Source organism: Schistocerca serialis, chromosome 1, assembly GCF_023864345.2.
Source record: "Schistocerca serialis cubense isolate TAMUIC-IGC-003099 chromosome 1, iqSchSeri2.2, whole genome shotgun sequence".
Lineage (NCBI taxonomy): Eukaryota > Metazoa > Arthropoda > Insecta > Orthoptera > Acrididae > Schistocerca > Schistocerca serialis.
Window position 1 is genome coordinate 1,284,732,270 of NC_064638.1, and position 16,081 is coordinate 1,284,748,350.

General features: G+C 44.5%; 1 protein-coding gene and 1 pseudogene across 1 annotated transcript in view; one reads left to right on the plus strand and one right to left on the minus strand.

Moving 5' to 3' along the window:
* Nucleotides 1–16,081, minus strand: part of LOC126419637 (class E basic helix-loop-helix protein 22-like) — a 1,550,160-nt gene that overhangs the window by 922,501 nt on the left and 611,578 nt on the right. The gene's annotated exons all lie outside the window — the stretch shown is intronic.
* On the plus strand, nt 7,595–7,712 carry LOC126425573 (5S ribosomal RNA; annotated as a pseudogene).

The following is a 16,081-nucleotide window of genomic DNA, read 5'->3' on the forward strand; positions in this document are numbered from 1 at the left end:
ACCGTACCTACTAACAGAATTTGGCAACAATTTTACTCAAAAAGCTGTGCGTTCAAGACAATCAAATAAAATTAAGACAGAAACCACTGTAAAAATTATATATAACAAAAAAGACATGTCACCAGAGAATCTTCCGGATACGACGGAAATCGATAGATGTATATGAAGAGACAAACAAATGATTACAATTCTGGAAGAACTATATGATTGATTCAAGACAAAGAACTTGAGAAACTGAGCGAGTAACGCGTTGGTCCACTTCCGGCCGTTATGCAAGGAGTTGGTACTGACTGACAGAGTCGTTGCATTTCCTCCTGTCCAAGTGGGCTGTCAGATCGTCTAAATCCCGAAATGGTCGGAGGGCTCTGCCCATGAGGCCCCAAATGTTTTCAACTGGGCAGAGGTACAGTGACCTTGCTGGCAAAGGTAAGGTCTGGAAAGCATGAAGACAAACATTAGGAGCTATCGCAGTGTGCGGGCGGCGTTATCTTGCTGAGGTGTAAGCCCAGGATCGCTTTCCATGAAGGGCAACTAAACGGAACGTAGCATATCGTAGACGTGCCGTTGTGCTGTGACGTTGTCGCGGATGGCAACCAGATGGGCGCAGCTATGAGAAGGAACCGCGTTGCCTGGACCAGACTTGTCTTCAGTGACGAGTCCCGCTTCTAGCTGAGCCCCCGTCACCTGCTGGAGACGCCTCGGACAGCGCTGGGAACCAATCTGATTGTCACATCGCCCGAGAACCAGAATTGATGCTTTCGGATGCCATTTCATGGCTGGAACCCTTTGGTTGACATCCCCGGCACCCTTTCAGCACAGCGGTACATCGACGACATTCTACAACCCGTTTTGTTTCCCTTTGTTGCAAACCATCCTGGGCTTACATTTCAGCAAGATAATACCCGCCCGCACACGGCGAGAGTTTCTACTGCTTGTCCCCGCGCTTGCCAAACGCCGCCTTGGCCACGAAGGTCGCAGAATCCTTTCCCAACTAACAATGTTTGGGCATCATGAGCAGGGCTCTCCAAACAGCTAGGACGATCTAACGCGGCAGTTCGACAGAATTTGGCACGAGGTCCCTCGGGAGGACACCCAAAAACTCTATCCAACAATGGCAAGCCGAATAGCTGCTCGCATAAGGACTATAGGTTCACCAACGCGTTATTCACTTCCTCAGTTTATGCAGCTCTCTCTCTTCATTAAATCACCAAATTTTTCTAAAATAGGAATTTTTTGTCCTTACATGTACATGTACTACACATTCCCGTCCCATTCGGATAATTCCTTCGTGATGCGTGGTTTATCTATATATAAAGTTTTGCATCATCTCGGATCCGAGAGTTCCGGAACATGTACAGGAAATTGGAATAGAGATCAACATAAATATCATTTCCGCCCTTTTTATTGATCATGAAAACCACACACTGCATGTTGTACCACCATACAGCGAGACCTTCAGAGGTGCTGGTTCAGATTGCTGTAGACACCTGTACCTCTAATACCCAGTCCTCTTGCACCGATGCATGCCTGTACACGTCATTGCATACTACCCACAAGTTCATTAAGGCACTGTTGGTCCAGATTGTCCCATTCCTCAGCGGAGATTCGGCATAGATCTCTCAGGGTGGTTGGTGGGTCACGCTGTCACAGCCCTTTTCAAACTATCCCAGGCATGTCCGATAGGGTTCACGTCTGGAGAACATGCTCCCCACTCTAGTCGAACAATGACGTTATCCTGAAGGAAGTCATTCACAAGATGTGCACGATGGAGGCTCGAATTGTCGTCCATGAAGACGAATGCACCGACAAAATGATGCCGATACTGTTGCACTATCGGTCGGAGGATGGCATTCACGTATCGTACAGCCGCTACGGCGCCTTCCATGACCACCAGCGGCGTACGTCGGCCCCACATAATGCAACCCCAAAACGTCAGTGAACCTCCACCTTGCTGTAATCGCTGGACAGTGCGTCTAAGGCGTTCAGCCTGAACGGGTTGCCTCCAAACTCGTCTCCGACGACCGTCTGGTTGAAGGCATACGCGACAGTCATCGGTGAAGAGAACGTGATGCCAATCCTGAGCGGTCCATTCAGCGTGTTGGCTCCATATGTACCGCGCTGCTTTATGTCGTGGTTGCAAAGATGGACCTCGCCATGGACGTCGGAAGTGAAGTTGCGCATCCTGCAGCCCATTGTGCACAGTTTGTTGTAACACGACGTCCTGTGGCTGCACGAAAAGCATTATTCAACACGGTGGCGTTGCTGTCAGGGTTCCTGCGAGCCAAAATCCGTAGGTAGCGGTCATCCACCGCAGTAGTAGGCCTTGGGCGGCCTGAGTGAGGCATGTCATCGACGGTTCCTGTCTCTCTGTATCTCCTCAAGTACGAACAACATCGTTTTGGTTCACTCCGAGACGCCTGCGCACTTCTCTTGTTGAGAGCCCTTCCTGCCACAAAGTAACAAAGCGGACGCAATCGAACCAGGGTAATGACCGTCTAGGCATGGCTGAACTACAGACAACACGAGCCGTGCAGCTCCTTCCTGGTGGAATGACTGGAACAAGTGCGTGCGTGTGTGTGTGTGTGTGTGTGTGTGTGTGTGTGTGTGTGTGTGTGTGTTTAGTAATGTAATGTTTGCAGTTAACAACAATAACAGATGAAAGTTCACAAGCGTGCATACAAATTATCCACTGACAACCTAAGCTTGATAGAGCTGAGGCTTCACACTCATCTTACGATTGAATAGGACAGCAAAATAAAAGACAAATAGAGACAGTACATATTCTAGTATGAAACATACTGTGACCACAATGAACTTTCACGAAGTACCTTGATAACCAGACTGTCACTTTATAGCTCGTAATTTCTCCTCAAACACAAGGACCAACGTAGAGACGTAAGAAAGCAGCACGCCAAGCACTCCTGAATGGTGTTCTGGACAAATTTCATCTTCAAGAAAGAGACAGTATCTATCGAGGTAACTGAAATCACTTGCTGCTGACCCCACTCAACTTTACGAAACGAGTTAAGAAACTTGCATTTTGCTGCAACTTGCACCTCACGAAATGAATTCGACGAAAAAATTTCGCTATCAGACAGGAGTGGCCGGACTGCCTCTCTTCCTTCATATCATCCACGAATGGAATGGGATGGGGAAACGATACAGCTGCGCTACGTACCTTACCCTCTGCCACACACCGTGCGGTGGCTGGTGCAGGGCACATGCAGATACATACTCATTTCCTGTAAAGGGATTTTTATACAGAAAGTGCGAGTATAGACAAATTAATACACTCCTGGAAATTGAAATAAGAACACCGTGAATTCATTGTCCCAGGAAGGGGAAACTTTATTGACACATTCCTGGGGTCAGATACATCACATGATCACACTGACAGAACCACAGGCACATAGACACAGGCAACAGAGCATGCACAATGTCGGCACTAGTACAGTGTATATCCACCTTTCGCAGCAATGCAGGCTGCTATTCTCCCATGGAGACGATCGTAGAGATGCTGGATGTAGTCGTGTGGAACGGCTTGCCATGCCATTTCCACCTGGCGCCTCAGTTGGACCAGCGTTCGTGCTGGACGTGCAGACCGCGTGAGACGACGCTTCATCCAGTCCCAAACATGCTCAATGGGGGACAGATCCGGAGGTCTTGCTGGCCAGGGTAGTTGACTTACACCTTCTAGAGCACGTTGGGTGGCACGGGATACATGTGGACGTGCATTGTCCTGTTGGAACAGCAAGTTCCCTTGCCGGTCTAGGGATGGTAGAACGATGGGTTCGATGACGGTTTGGATGTACCGTGCACTATTCAGTGTCCCCTCGACGATCACCAGTGGTGTACGGCCAGTGTAGGAGATCGCTCCCCACACCATGATGCCGGGTGCTGGCCCTGTGTGCCTCGGTCGTATGCAGTCCTGATTGTGGCTCTCACCTGCACGGCGCCAAACACGCATACGACCATCATTGGCACCAAGGCAGAAGCGACTCTCATCGCTGAAGACGACACGTCTCCATTCGTCCCTCCATTCACGCCTGTCGCGACACCACTGGAGGCGGGCTGCACGATGTTGGGGTGTGAGCGGAAGACGGCCTAACGGTGTGCGGGACCGTAGCCCAGCTTCATGGAGACGGTTGCGAATGGTCCTCGCCGATACCCCAGGAGCAACAGTGTCCCTAATTTGCTGGGAAGTGGCGGTGCGGTCCCCTACGGCACTGCGTAGGATCCTACGGTCTTGGCGTGCATCCGTGCGTCACTGCGGTCCGGTCCCAGGTCGACGGGCACGTGCACCTTCCGCCGACCACTGGCGACAACATCGATGTACTGTGGAGACCTCACGCCCCACGTGTTGAGCAATTCGGCGGTACGTCCACCCGGCCTCCCGCATGCCCACTATACGCCCTCACTCAAAGTCCGTCAACTGCACATACGGTTCACGTCCACGCTGTCGCGGCATGCTACCAGTGTTAAAGACTGCGATGGAGCTCCGTATGCCACGGCAAACTGGCTGACACTGACGGCGGCGGTGCACAAATGCTGCGCAGCTAGCGCCATTCGACGGCCAACACCGCGGTTCCTGGTGTGTCCGCTGTGCCGTGCGTGTGATCATTGCTTGTACAGCCCTCTCGCAGTGTCCGGAGCAAGTATGGTGGGTCTGACACACCGGTGTCAATGTGTTCTTTTTTCCATTTCCAGGAGTGTATAATTGGTGCCATTCAGCGGGTCTTCAATCACTGTAATACACTTACACAGGGTGGGCAAAATAAAATTGGCGCGAAAAATATTTCATGCCCCTCAGACAGGCAACCCAACGTACGTTCTCAGTACTGATATAAGTTGGGTACACTGTCTTAAGGGGCATTAAATATTTTCTGCGCCAGTTTTATTTGCCCACCCTGTACCCTCGTCATTACTACGTCAATGTTGATCACATTGTTAACGCTACAGCTAACTTTTATCCTTTTTTCACATTTATGTGCATAACACCCAGCTTTAGATTTCCTGCTGTAGTGATGCGGTGAAACATTTCCTGTCTGACCGATTTGGTGTAAATAAAGTAACAGGTTGCTGCATTTCTTCGAGTCACACTTTTTAGAAGCCGCGTAAGTGCCTCCCGTTCCGACGCATAAGTTAGAAGTTTGGCTGAAAGATGCCGCAGCCACCTACCTCTGTAACGGCGCAAAAGCACGGGGCGCTGCGACGCCCCCCTCGGACTCTTCATACAGTAATGTGTCGTCACACGGAAGATAAAGCCCACAGCACAGAAGTTCACGTGAGATGTAAGGTGGGTTAATGACGTCACATTGGCATCAAATTCCGCCATCATTCTGCCCAGCGTGTCACGATGGGAAGGTCGTTACGCCCCCTGTTACGCACATCTCAACCCTTCTTTCGAAGCTTCTCCGATGGAGACCAGAACCGTGGCTCCCAGTGTGGAAGTCATGCGGTTTTCTTCAGACACATCGCCGCTCTGAAGCGATACGGAAAGGCCTCAGACGATGGTATGAAAGGCGTCAATGAAACCACCCTTCCGCTAGGGGGCGTTGATTTCCAGGCATTTCGCGGTCTAAAACGACAGTTCGCACTGCGATAGGAAACAGGACGACGTTTTTGTCAACGTTCGACACTGCTGCCATCTCCTGGGCGTTTTAACCAAACTCTGAGGACATCGTGGGGCTGCAACCACAATGAACGTGATCTGACCCCTCTGGATCGCAGAGCGACCGCAGTTTTATGCTCTGGTGTACAGGGTGGAACCACTAGGGACTGTTCAAAACCATTCGACGAAGTCTGAACGTAATCAGAAGCAGCAAAGCGCTTTCTCCGTCCACCTGTTTCGAGCCCTCCTGTCTAGTGACGGAGGTGGAGCGCAACATTAATATGTGTGTGAATAAAAAGACAAAAGCTTCCTCGAAGAAACCCAGTTCGGCTACACCGTCGGTGCACCCACTCACTATTGTGAGCGCGTTAAAAATGTGCCTGTCAGAACATTTCAGCCTCGTGTTTGCCCTAGCGCCTGAGGGTTAGGCAACTCCTCGAACACTGCATAGGTAGGGTTTGCCCGCCTTCAAGCGCTAGAGCTAGCATGAGGCTGAACTGGTGTCCAAGTTTCTGACAGGTGCTGAACAAAGCTGTGTGGGTGGCAGTGAAGGTGTTGCCGATATGGGGGATGTTAGAGGGACATTTTGCCGTTTTACTCACGCACATGTTAGTGTGATCACACCGCAGGAGGGCTCGAAATAGGAAGATGAAAAAGCATAGAGACTCGTCGCTGCTTCTGACCACGTTCCAATTTCGTCAAATGGTTTTGAACAGTCCCTAGGGGTACATCTCACTCCAGTGGAGAAACTGCGGTTCCGCTACCATCCAGAGGTGTCAGGTCGCGTTCAGTGGGGCTTATAATGGTCGCATAGTCGTAGATATTGCTATAATCGCACTACTTCACTCCCATTCACGGAGCTTGTAAGCACTTGATGTTAGGTTGGCGCCATTAAAATGCATTGTGGTAATCGCTGCTGCTTGCTGGATCGCGGCTGTTTCTCGATGCTAATGCTGGCTCTAAATCTGGTTGTCTAGGAGTAAAAAGATGAGGTCCCGTGTTTTTGATGTGCTTTTGATGATAAATAATGAGCGAAACCAACAAATATTTAAACTTCAAATATTTATTACTCTGGTGGCCATCTTAATTCCACTGTCCACCAAAGACAATGACACAACACAAAGTAGCACTTCTTTTACATGTTCTTTGCAATGTTTATCCACCTCGAGCAATAACACACAAACACACTTCACCAAAGTGACATTCAGACTCCGCTCCCGACCCTTCTTGCTGCTTGTATTTATAACCTTGTCAAGGAACTACTAAAAAGAGATACAGTTTATAAGTCACATGTACATCTGTTAGCGTAATTTGTGCAGAAAAGTTATTAATTTATATCGAGTGGCATAATTTAACAGATTATTAAAATGACTGACAGATTTGTTGACTTGACAGAATAATTCTTTGTTATAAAAAGGCCGTTTTTTAGAAGTTTGTCAATTGACTTCTCTAATTTGCATAAATAAATAAATAACTTGAACTATTAAGAATTACATTGGTTTTCGTCTAAAATAGGAGTGATTACGTGAATACTGAGTGAAAACGCTCCTAGTGAACAAATAGGTTTCACTGGGTGATTTTTATTTAAGGAGATCCAAAATACGTGAGTTGGCCACTATTTTTCGTACTTGATATTAATTATTTAAGATGAACTTAGTGTTTTTACATGATGACATTTGCTGTATCAGTGATCAAGTGATATTAACTTTTGTGTGGGTCAGTTATTCAGTATAATTTAATGGGTTGACTGTTTATGGAGACATGTTATGCAATCATTGTTAACATACACAATAACTTTTCTATAATCATAAATACTCGTTAAACTGGTTGAATTTGGAGGGTATCGCATACTTCGGTAAAGTAAAGCCTTTAATAGGTTCCGTTACAGGCTGGAGCCCCACGATGTCCTTAGGGTAGGGCTGAAACGCCCGCGGGATGGCAGCAGCTCTTATTGTCGATTCTGAGCGGCATTGCGTCTGAAATGCCAACGGCCTTGCGGCAGTAGTAACACCGGTTCCCGTCAGATCACCGAAGTTAAGCGCTGTCGGGCTGGGCTAGCACTTGGGTGGGTAACCATCCGATCTGCCGAGCGCTGTTGGCAAGCGGGGTGCACTCAGCCCTTGTGAGGCAAACTGAGGAGCTACTTGACTGAGAAGTAGCGGCTCCGGTCTCGGAAACTGACATACGGTCGGGAGAGCGGTGTGCTGACCACATGCCCCACGCTTTTGCGCCATTGTAGAGAAATGTCAATAAACTTTACCAACAGCCGCACACATTAAGATATCTAATTTTATTCTCAAAGCAACCAGTATCGGCAACTCATTTTGTCTTCTTCAGGCCCCTGCATAATAAAAGAGTATACATGTAGTAATATAAGGGTGTACAAATCCACCTTACGGGAAGTGAGAGGTAGTCATTATAAGGTTAAGCTTTAAAATGATGAAAGTATTGGTGTTAAATCAAATCTATGTGTACATCCAGCACAGTAGACTAAAACATGTGTATACATTTTTCAGTAGCGTTAAACCAAAACTTTGTGTATATCCAGCACAACAGATTAAACCATGTGCACATCTTTGTTAGTTACCAAACTATCTAACATCGCAGATTTATAAGGGAACATATAAATTCATTAAAAAGATCAGCATTAGATAGTGTACAATCAAGAGCTCCTTAGAAACAAAGCTCGTCATTTTCTCCTTTATTTATTTATTTATTTCTTTTTAATAAGAAAGTCCTATAAGTGTCAATCCTTGGTGTTCGCTATGCATGCTGTACTCTCTTAATATGTCACTGACGTTGCGTTTTGCTTCAAGTTATTTGATGCTGTGACAACTACTTGCCTTACTATCTGGGATATTGCCTAGGCTGTAAATATGCATACTATTGCATTTTGTAGCTTACTGTGAAGATTGCCACTTATATATACTAGACAGTTCCTCCTCTGAAAGAATTTTATAGGATTTTGTTATGTAAAAAAAAATTATAGAAAATGACGAGTTTTGTTTCTACGGAGCTCTTGATTGTACACTGTCTGGTGCTGATATTTTCAATGAATTTACATGTTACCTTGTAAATCTGTGATGTTAAATAGTTTTATGACTATCAAAGATGAACACATGTTTTAGTCTATTGTACTGTATACACACAGAGATTTGGTTTACGCTACTAAGAATTATATACACATGTTTTAGACTACTGTGCTGGATGTACACATAGTTTTAATTTAACGTCAATACTTTCATCATTTTTAAGCTTAAGAGGTATTATGATTACCTGTCACTTCCTGTAAGCTTGATTTGTACACCCTTATATTACTGCATGTATACTCCTTTATTATGCAGGGACCTGAAGATGGCAAAATGAATTGCCGAAACTGGTTCCTTTCAGAACAAAATAAGACACCTTAAAGTGTACGGTTGTTGGTACAGTTTATTGACATTGAAAAGTACGTACCAGCCGATGTCCCGTGGCCTTAATGGACCTACAGAAATTGTACAGAAAGGTTGTAGGGATCTTTGAACGAAACTTCAAACTTATACTCACCTTTTAATATTGTTGGACATTATATGTAACAAAAAGACGCGGTGCTGAGCCTCTGCTATCATGGAATAATTTATGCATACGCAGTAGCTGTTACTAATATTTACTCAGGGGCTGCACATACCAATGAATATAAGTGAAGTTTCAATAACTTTTTTTTAAAAAGGAAACTACTTTTCACGATATTCGCCACTGTCTAGAAAATGGACGGCTCTGTAGTGTATCATCCGCGGCTGCGTAGGTCATGGCCAGAGCCACCGGCCTGTGTACCATTGTCTCGTGAAGCCCATCGAGAACAGCGAGGTTTACTAGCGACTTTGCAGTTCTGTGCATTCTATATGACCGGCAGAATCGAACATTATTATCCGGGAGAGAGTCCATTCAGTTATGGAAGTGAATCATGTTAAATAGCCTGGTAACTGAATCACTCCACTTGATTGTGATGTAGCGAGCAGTTGGGCTGTGAGACTGGAAACAAACAATCTAATTACCTAGATGAATTGCGACTGCCGAAAATGGTCGACTGAACAGGGCAGGTCGATTTCCATTTGATTATGATAGCGTAGCGTACAAAGAGAGCGCCGTGGGATGCGCTAAATAAAGGAGCTCGTACGGTCACCGTTATTATGACAGTGTGACCCAGTCCACAGCAAAATCTGACAGTGTTTGGGAAATTTAATGATAAGCCTTTGGAAAAAGTGAGATGTTGTTGGACGAAACCATTTTCAGCAAGCCGCGCGGGGAAGCCGCGCGGTATGAGGGGCAAATTAAAAAAAAATTCGATTTGTCAAAAATATGCCTTTTTGTAGCGCACATTTTGATGTATGAAACATATATATTTGAGAGATTATAAGGCACGTTATTTGGTCTTAAGTGTACCAAGATACTGGTGACGGTGATAGTGAAGCTCTCCTTGGGGTTCAAATATCTGCTCCATATGGAGCTGAGACTGTTGTGCAGAAGTTAGAATGTGTGGGACACGTACAAAAAAGACTTGGCATTAGTCTTAGAAGGCTGAGACAAGATTTGGCAGGAAAAAAATTATCTGATGTGAAGGGAATAAAAGGGAGAGGACGACAGGCGGATGAAGAAATTGACAGGCTACAGACATATTATCGCTTGGCAACAAAAAGCGACACAGGGTACATGAAAAATATGGCGCAAGCAGTTTGGACCTTATACTCACACAAAATGTCCACGGACAATAACCCTATCCACAACTTGTGCCCAAAAGGAAGGGAATCATGATGTGGCTACCAAAGGTCCATTCCTGGTGGTGAAGAATATCGTCACAAAAGTTCTGTACCAACTGCTGTAATGCAAGCTATGATACCTATATTCAGTTACTTTGCAAATGAAAACATACTGAAGAAATCTTCGTACATCCATATTTACATTGAATGAAGGTGGGACACAGCTGGTATAATTTTGATTAAAAATGAAATTCCTCCAGCTGTACTCAAGATTTTATATTTACTTAGCTACTAGTTTCGACGTTGCGTCAACGCCGTCTTCAGGCCCATACACTTTGATGAAATCAGTTGTGTGTGACTCAGTCTAGAAGTCCGCCGTGAGATCAACACGTGCTCCACATGGATTGCGGGCAGTAACCAGCACGTGTTGGTCTCACGGCGGACTTCTACACTGAGTCACACACAACTGATTTCATCAAAGTGTATGGGCCTGAAGACGGCGTTGACGCAACGTCGAAACTAGTAGATAAGTAAATATAAAATCTTAAGTACAGCTGGAGGAATTTCATTTTTAGTAAAAATATTGAAGAAATGTCTTCATGGCGGTATCCAAAACCCAAATGAAAGTTTTAACAAATGTGTATGGAAAAGATTGCCAAACACCATTTTTGTGGGAAGAAAATCACTTGCTATTGGTGTTCATGATGCAGTTGCGTGTTTTAATGATGGTGTGCAAAGCAGGAAATATGTTTTAGATAAAGTGAGAATTAAGCCCGGAGTGAACTGCATCGAAGCTTTGTATGCGATAGACAGAGAGCGTGTAGTGAAAGCAGATAAATCATTTTTGGACGTGAGAAAATGTAGAAGAGTGCATCATATTAATGTGAAAATGAAGAAAACTGATTTAGAAAATGAAAAAGAACGTGCTTATGGTACTCGACAGTTCTAAAAGAATGACAAATACAAGCAGAAATTTTAGCGGCCATTTTCCGAAAAACACAAATAGATATGCTATTACTTTCAAACTTGGTATGCTTATTAAATACAAACTCCTTAACCCAAAACTCTAGAATTTTCCAAAGATGTTAAAAACTGCGGGAAATTTGAGATAATTAACTATAAAATTTGAGTTTTTTCTAAACATGATGTTTAAAATGCAACAGCTCATTCATTTTTTCACAAATTAAATAAATTCTAGAGTTTCATACACCTGTAAGAACGGTTTGTGGAAAATTCATGGAAGAATCACTCTTACGTATGAAGAGAAGTGTATCTGTAGCAACAAATGCATCCAATAGTAAGTAAAAAAAATGATGAAATTTCACATGTAAAAAAATTATTTTGTTTGCTTTGAACTCCCACTGCTATGAGTATGACACCTGAATCCTTCCTGGCCATGCTGGGAAAGTTTTATGAATTTATTCGTAAAAGTATAGACAGTGGAAATTAAAATGTCCTGTGGTGCCTCTCCCGCTCCAGTTCGGTCCGTTTGACGTGCTACCCCCCCCCCCCCCCCCCCCCCTCCCTCTTAAGTAGTGTGTAAGGCTAGGGACTGAAGACCTCAGCGGTTTGGTCCCATAGAAACCTACCACCATCATTTTTAGTAAAGTTATAGAACTTGTACTCGAGAAAGACGTTGTAACGTTTCTGCCACTAGCAATGTATGTCTCGCGGAGGGGTCGCGAGTTTAGGACAAGAGGCATTAGGACGTGTACAGTGCCATACAGACTCTCGCTTCTACCTCGCTCAGTTGACCGATTATAATACCCAGCCCAATAGGAGCCAAACGTAGCAGCCCTGTCTAAAAAATTTCGCACCCTGTATAACACCAAACTACCTACAAATTTACTTGTGAAGTCTTCTTACTGTACTACATAAGCAAGCACAATAAGTGAAATTACATTGTTACTGTCCTTCTGGTGTTGCAAATTGATCTTAGGTAACACATTCATTTGCGATTGTATACGCCAGTGATAAAGTGAGAATAAAATATCTACAACATTCCCCATATTTCCTAAATGGTTTGAGATCTCAAAATCAAATTTTGACAAAGATTATCTTGCCATATGATTACTATGCAAAACTTCATGGTCTGCCATGTTACTCCAGTAACCAGAGACTTTTCTGACGAAGGAATGTTGTTTTTAAGGGCCATCGCTAGCTGGTGAAACGAGAAATACTGTGGGTTTTGGAACAACATAAGTGAATTCATTAAACGCTATTTTTAGTTCAATCCATCTGTGACATGAATCACCAAACCAGTGTTTAGTAGTACTAGTTGAAAACAGTCTTGGTTGCAATTTTAGTTTCTTTATTTTTCAACTACGCGTTTCACCTTATTTAGGCATCTTCAGGCTGGTCTACATAGCAAACAGAGAAAAAATACATCTATTTTTAAAGATTGCGATCGCGTTGTGGGGACATGGATAACCTGAAAGCAACTATAAAGAGATCAAGTACTGAAAGAGCAAATACCTTAATTTGGTATTTATTAGGACGATCCTTTAGACAGTGTAGCTAAAGGGCATCGTCGAGTACATCCGGTCAACATCGCCTTCGTTAACCTCAGTAAATACTTTCTAAATGTACGTGAGTGAAGAAAGACGAAGTTGAAGAAAAAAAAGAGAAAGAAAGAAATACCAAATTAAGGTATAAGGTATTTTCTCTTTCAGTGTTTGATCTGTTTATACTTGCTTTTAGGTTATCCATGTCTGTACAAAGCGATCGTGATCCTTAAATAGATTTTTTTGTTCTCTGTTTTCTATGTAGATCAGCCTCAAGATGCCTAAATAAGGTGAAACGTGTAGTTGATAAGTTGATAAATAAAAAGAAATTAAAATTTCAACCAAAACTGTTTTCAACTAGTGCTAATTTTAGTGCTGAAGATGTGCTTTTTCGCCTGCATCTCGTGGTCGTGCGGTAGCGTTCTCGCTTCCCACGCCCGGGTTCCCGGGTTCGATTCCCGGCGGGGTCAGGGATTTTCTCTGCCTCGTGATGGCTGGGTGTTGTGTGATGTCCTTAGGTTAGTTAGGTTTAAGTAGTTCTAAGTTCTAGGGGACTGATGACCATAGATGTTAAGTCCCATAATGCTCAGAGTCATTTTTTTTGTGCTTTTTCACAAGATATTTAATTTACTTTTACTCAGTTCCTCGCTTAATACACTACTGTTTCAGAATTCTCTGTCAGTTGCATCTGCACTGCATGTTAGTGACGTGATGTATGAACTCCACTGTTTCTTTGGTTGAAGAATCAAGTTTTAATAAGGCAAGAAGAGAAATGTAGGTTTTACTCAATCTTTGCGTTTCATGATGCTTCTTCGGAAGTTATAAGTGGTTAACAAGCCAGGCGAAAATAAATCACTGCTACTGTTGCATTTTCAGTGGAAGTCCTTTTACCTACTAACCAAAGCAGAGGTGACAGTAGGTTTGTTTTGAATGGCCACCATGCAAGTGTGGGCGTGGAGGGGCTCCACTTAATATTTGCAAAACGTGAGCATAGGCTTCAGTTTAGACCCACATTTCTCCTCCAGCGCTCGGCATTTCCCCTCCAGCATCTGCCGGCAACCCCCACCACAACCGCTCCCCCAACGCTTGCCCTGCCCATTGCGCAGCTACAGGCCACGTTATTCTGCGCACACTCTACATCAGAGACCAGCCAGGCACAGCACACTTACAGCACAGTACATCCCCGGATCGCGTGCGCTCCATTATCTCCGCCCTGCACACGAAAGCCTGTTCGCCGCCTGCCCAGTCATTAATCCCGGCCGCTAATCCGCGCCAGCACAGCTTTCGTTAGCTCCAGAACTCGATTCGGCCATCCACCGTAGCCGCAGTCTCGCTTCCGCGCCCACGCTAAGGGCGGTGGATCCGTGACGAATGACACGCTTCCCAAGTTGTCGGCTCTCACGTGTGTGTGTGCCGAGTTCCGGGAAGATGTGATGCAAGACTTCTGTAGTGTGACAGGTACAGAATGTATCGTCAACTCTGTTAACTTCAACTTCTAAACAACTGTTGTGATTACGAATACACAGGTAACAGTTACGAGTCAACACTTTGCCTCCTCAGATCTCGCTGTGTTTTTGCCTGTCTCAGTCGATCACTCTGTCACACACACACACACACACACACACACACACACACACACACACACAGAGAGAGAGAGAGAGAGAGAGAGAGGGAGAGAGGGGGGGGGATGTTATTAGCATTAAAAGTGTGGTAGCCTTTAAATCGGCCGCGGTCCGTTAGTATACGTCGGACCCACGTGTCGCCACTATGTGATTGCAGACCGAGCGCCGTCACACGGCAGGTCTAGAGAGACTTCCTAGCACTTGCCCAGTTGTACAACAGACTTTGCTAGCGATGGTTCACTGACAAAATACGCTCTCATTTGCCGAGACGATAGTTTAGCATAGCCTTCAGCTACGTCATTTGCTACGACCTAGCAAGGCGCCATATTCAGTTACTATTGATATTGTGAATCATGTACCGTCAAGAGCGACGTTCATCATTAATGGATTAAACTTAAGTATTCCACCAGATACGTACGTTTTTCTAAATTCTAATTTCCTTGTTATGTTCCAGACCTCACGCCAGCCTGCGTGAGCTAAAACGCGTGCATTTCGGCCTCCTCTAGTAACACGGTGTTGGCTCTCCTGCCAATCACAACAAAAAGTAAATAATAAAACGCAATAAGAAATCTTATACAAGATGTCTCTCCTAGGAGTCGTTAGGCGCATTTTCTGTGGTGTCCAGCACATAGTTGTGATTTCGTTTTTGCCCTGTGTAGCTGGAGTCAGCCCAGATAAACGTTAAACATCCTGGCAGATTAAAACTGTGTGTCGGACCGAGACTCGAACTACAGACCTTTGCCTTTCGTGGGCAAGTGCTCTACCAATTTTTTTTTTTTTTTTGCATTTTGTTCGTTGTTGATCGTTGTGTTTGGTCGTTGTGGAAGTCACATGAGATCCGTTCAAGTTCGTTTATTGTCCCTTCCACTCAGTTTTTTTATTACAGAGGCCAACCGGTTCTCTGACCGAACACGCTGAGGCGGTACTGAGCTACCCAAGCACGACTCATGCCCCATCTTCACAGCTTTACTTCTGCCAGTACCATGTTTCCTACATTCCAAGCTTTACAGAAGCTCTCCTGTGTAATTTCCAATTGTAAGCTCCTAAACGTTGCCTATTTGAGTGTATGGAAAGTGCATACAACACAAATACGATTCGCGAAAGCAGCTCCGACCACTGAAAGCTATTTACATTCACATTATTTCTTTACATAAAAGGCGATCAATTCAAAAACTCAACATGTCCAAAAATATCGAAAATCGAGATATCGCTCGTTCCATAATCTTTGCAGAATTCTTTGTAATATGGAGAAAGAATTATGTCTGTAACTACTCAAGTCCCGTAGATCTTAAGCGTTGAAATTTGCATACTGTTCCAAAACTTTGCATGTCCACTGCCTCTTGCGCTCCAAAACTTCGTAAGTGCAAGGCGAATTTCAAAATTTGTCGAAGAAATGTTGTGTTTGTTATAATGTACTAAAAGAAAATACGCTTAAGCAGTCGTGTTTTAGACAGTTAAACGATTCATCACTTTCTTTGACTCTGAGAAGACGGGAATCGAGCTATCTTCATTTAACAGTATTCTGCACAGAGTTTTGTTTATGATCTTTGTAACCGCGTAACAAACATAAGTATCTGGGAATAATCAGTATAAACAATTCAAACACTT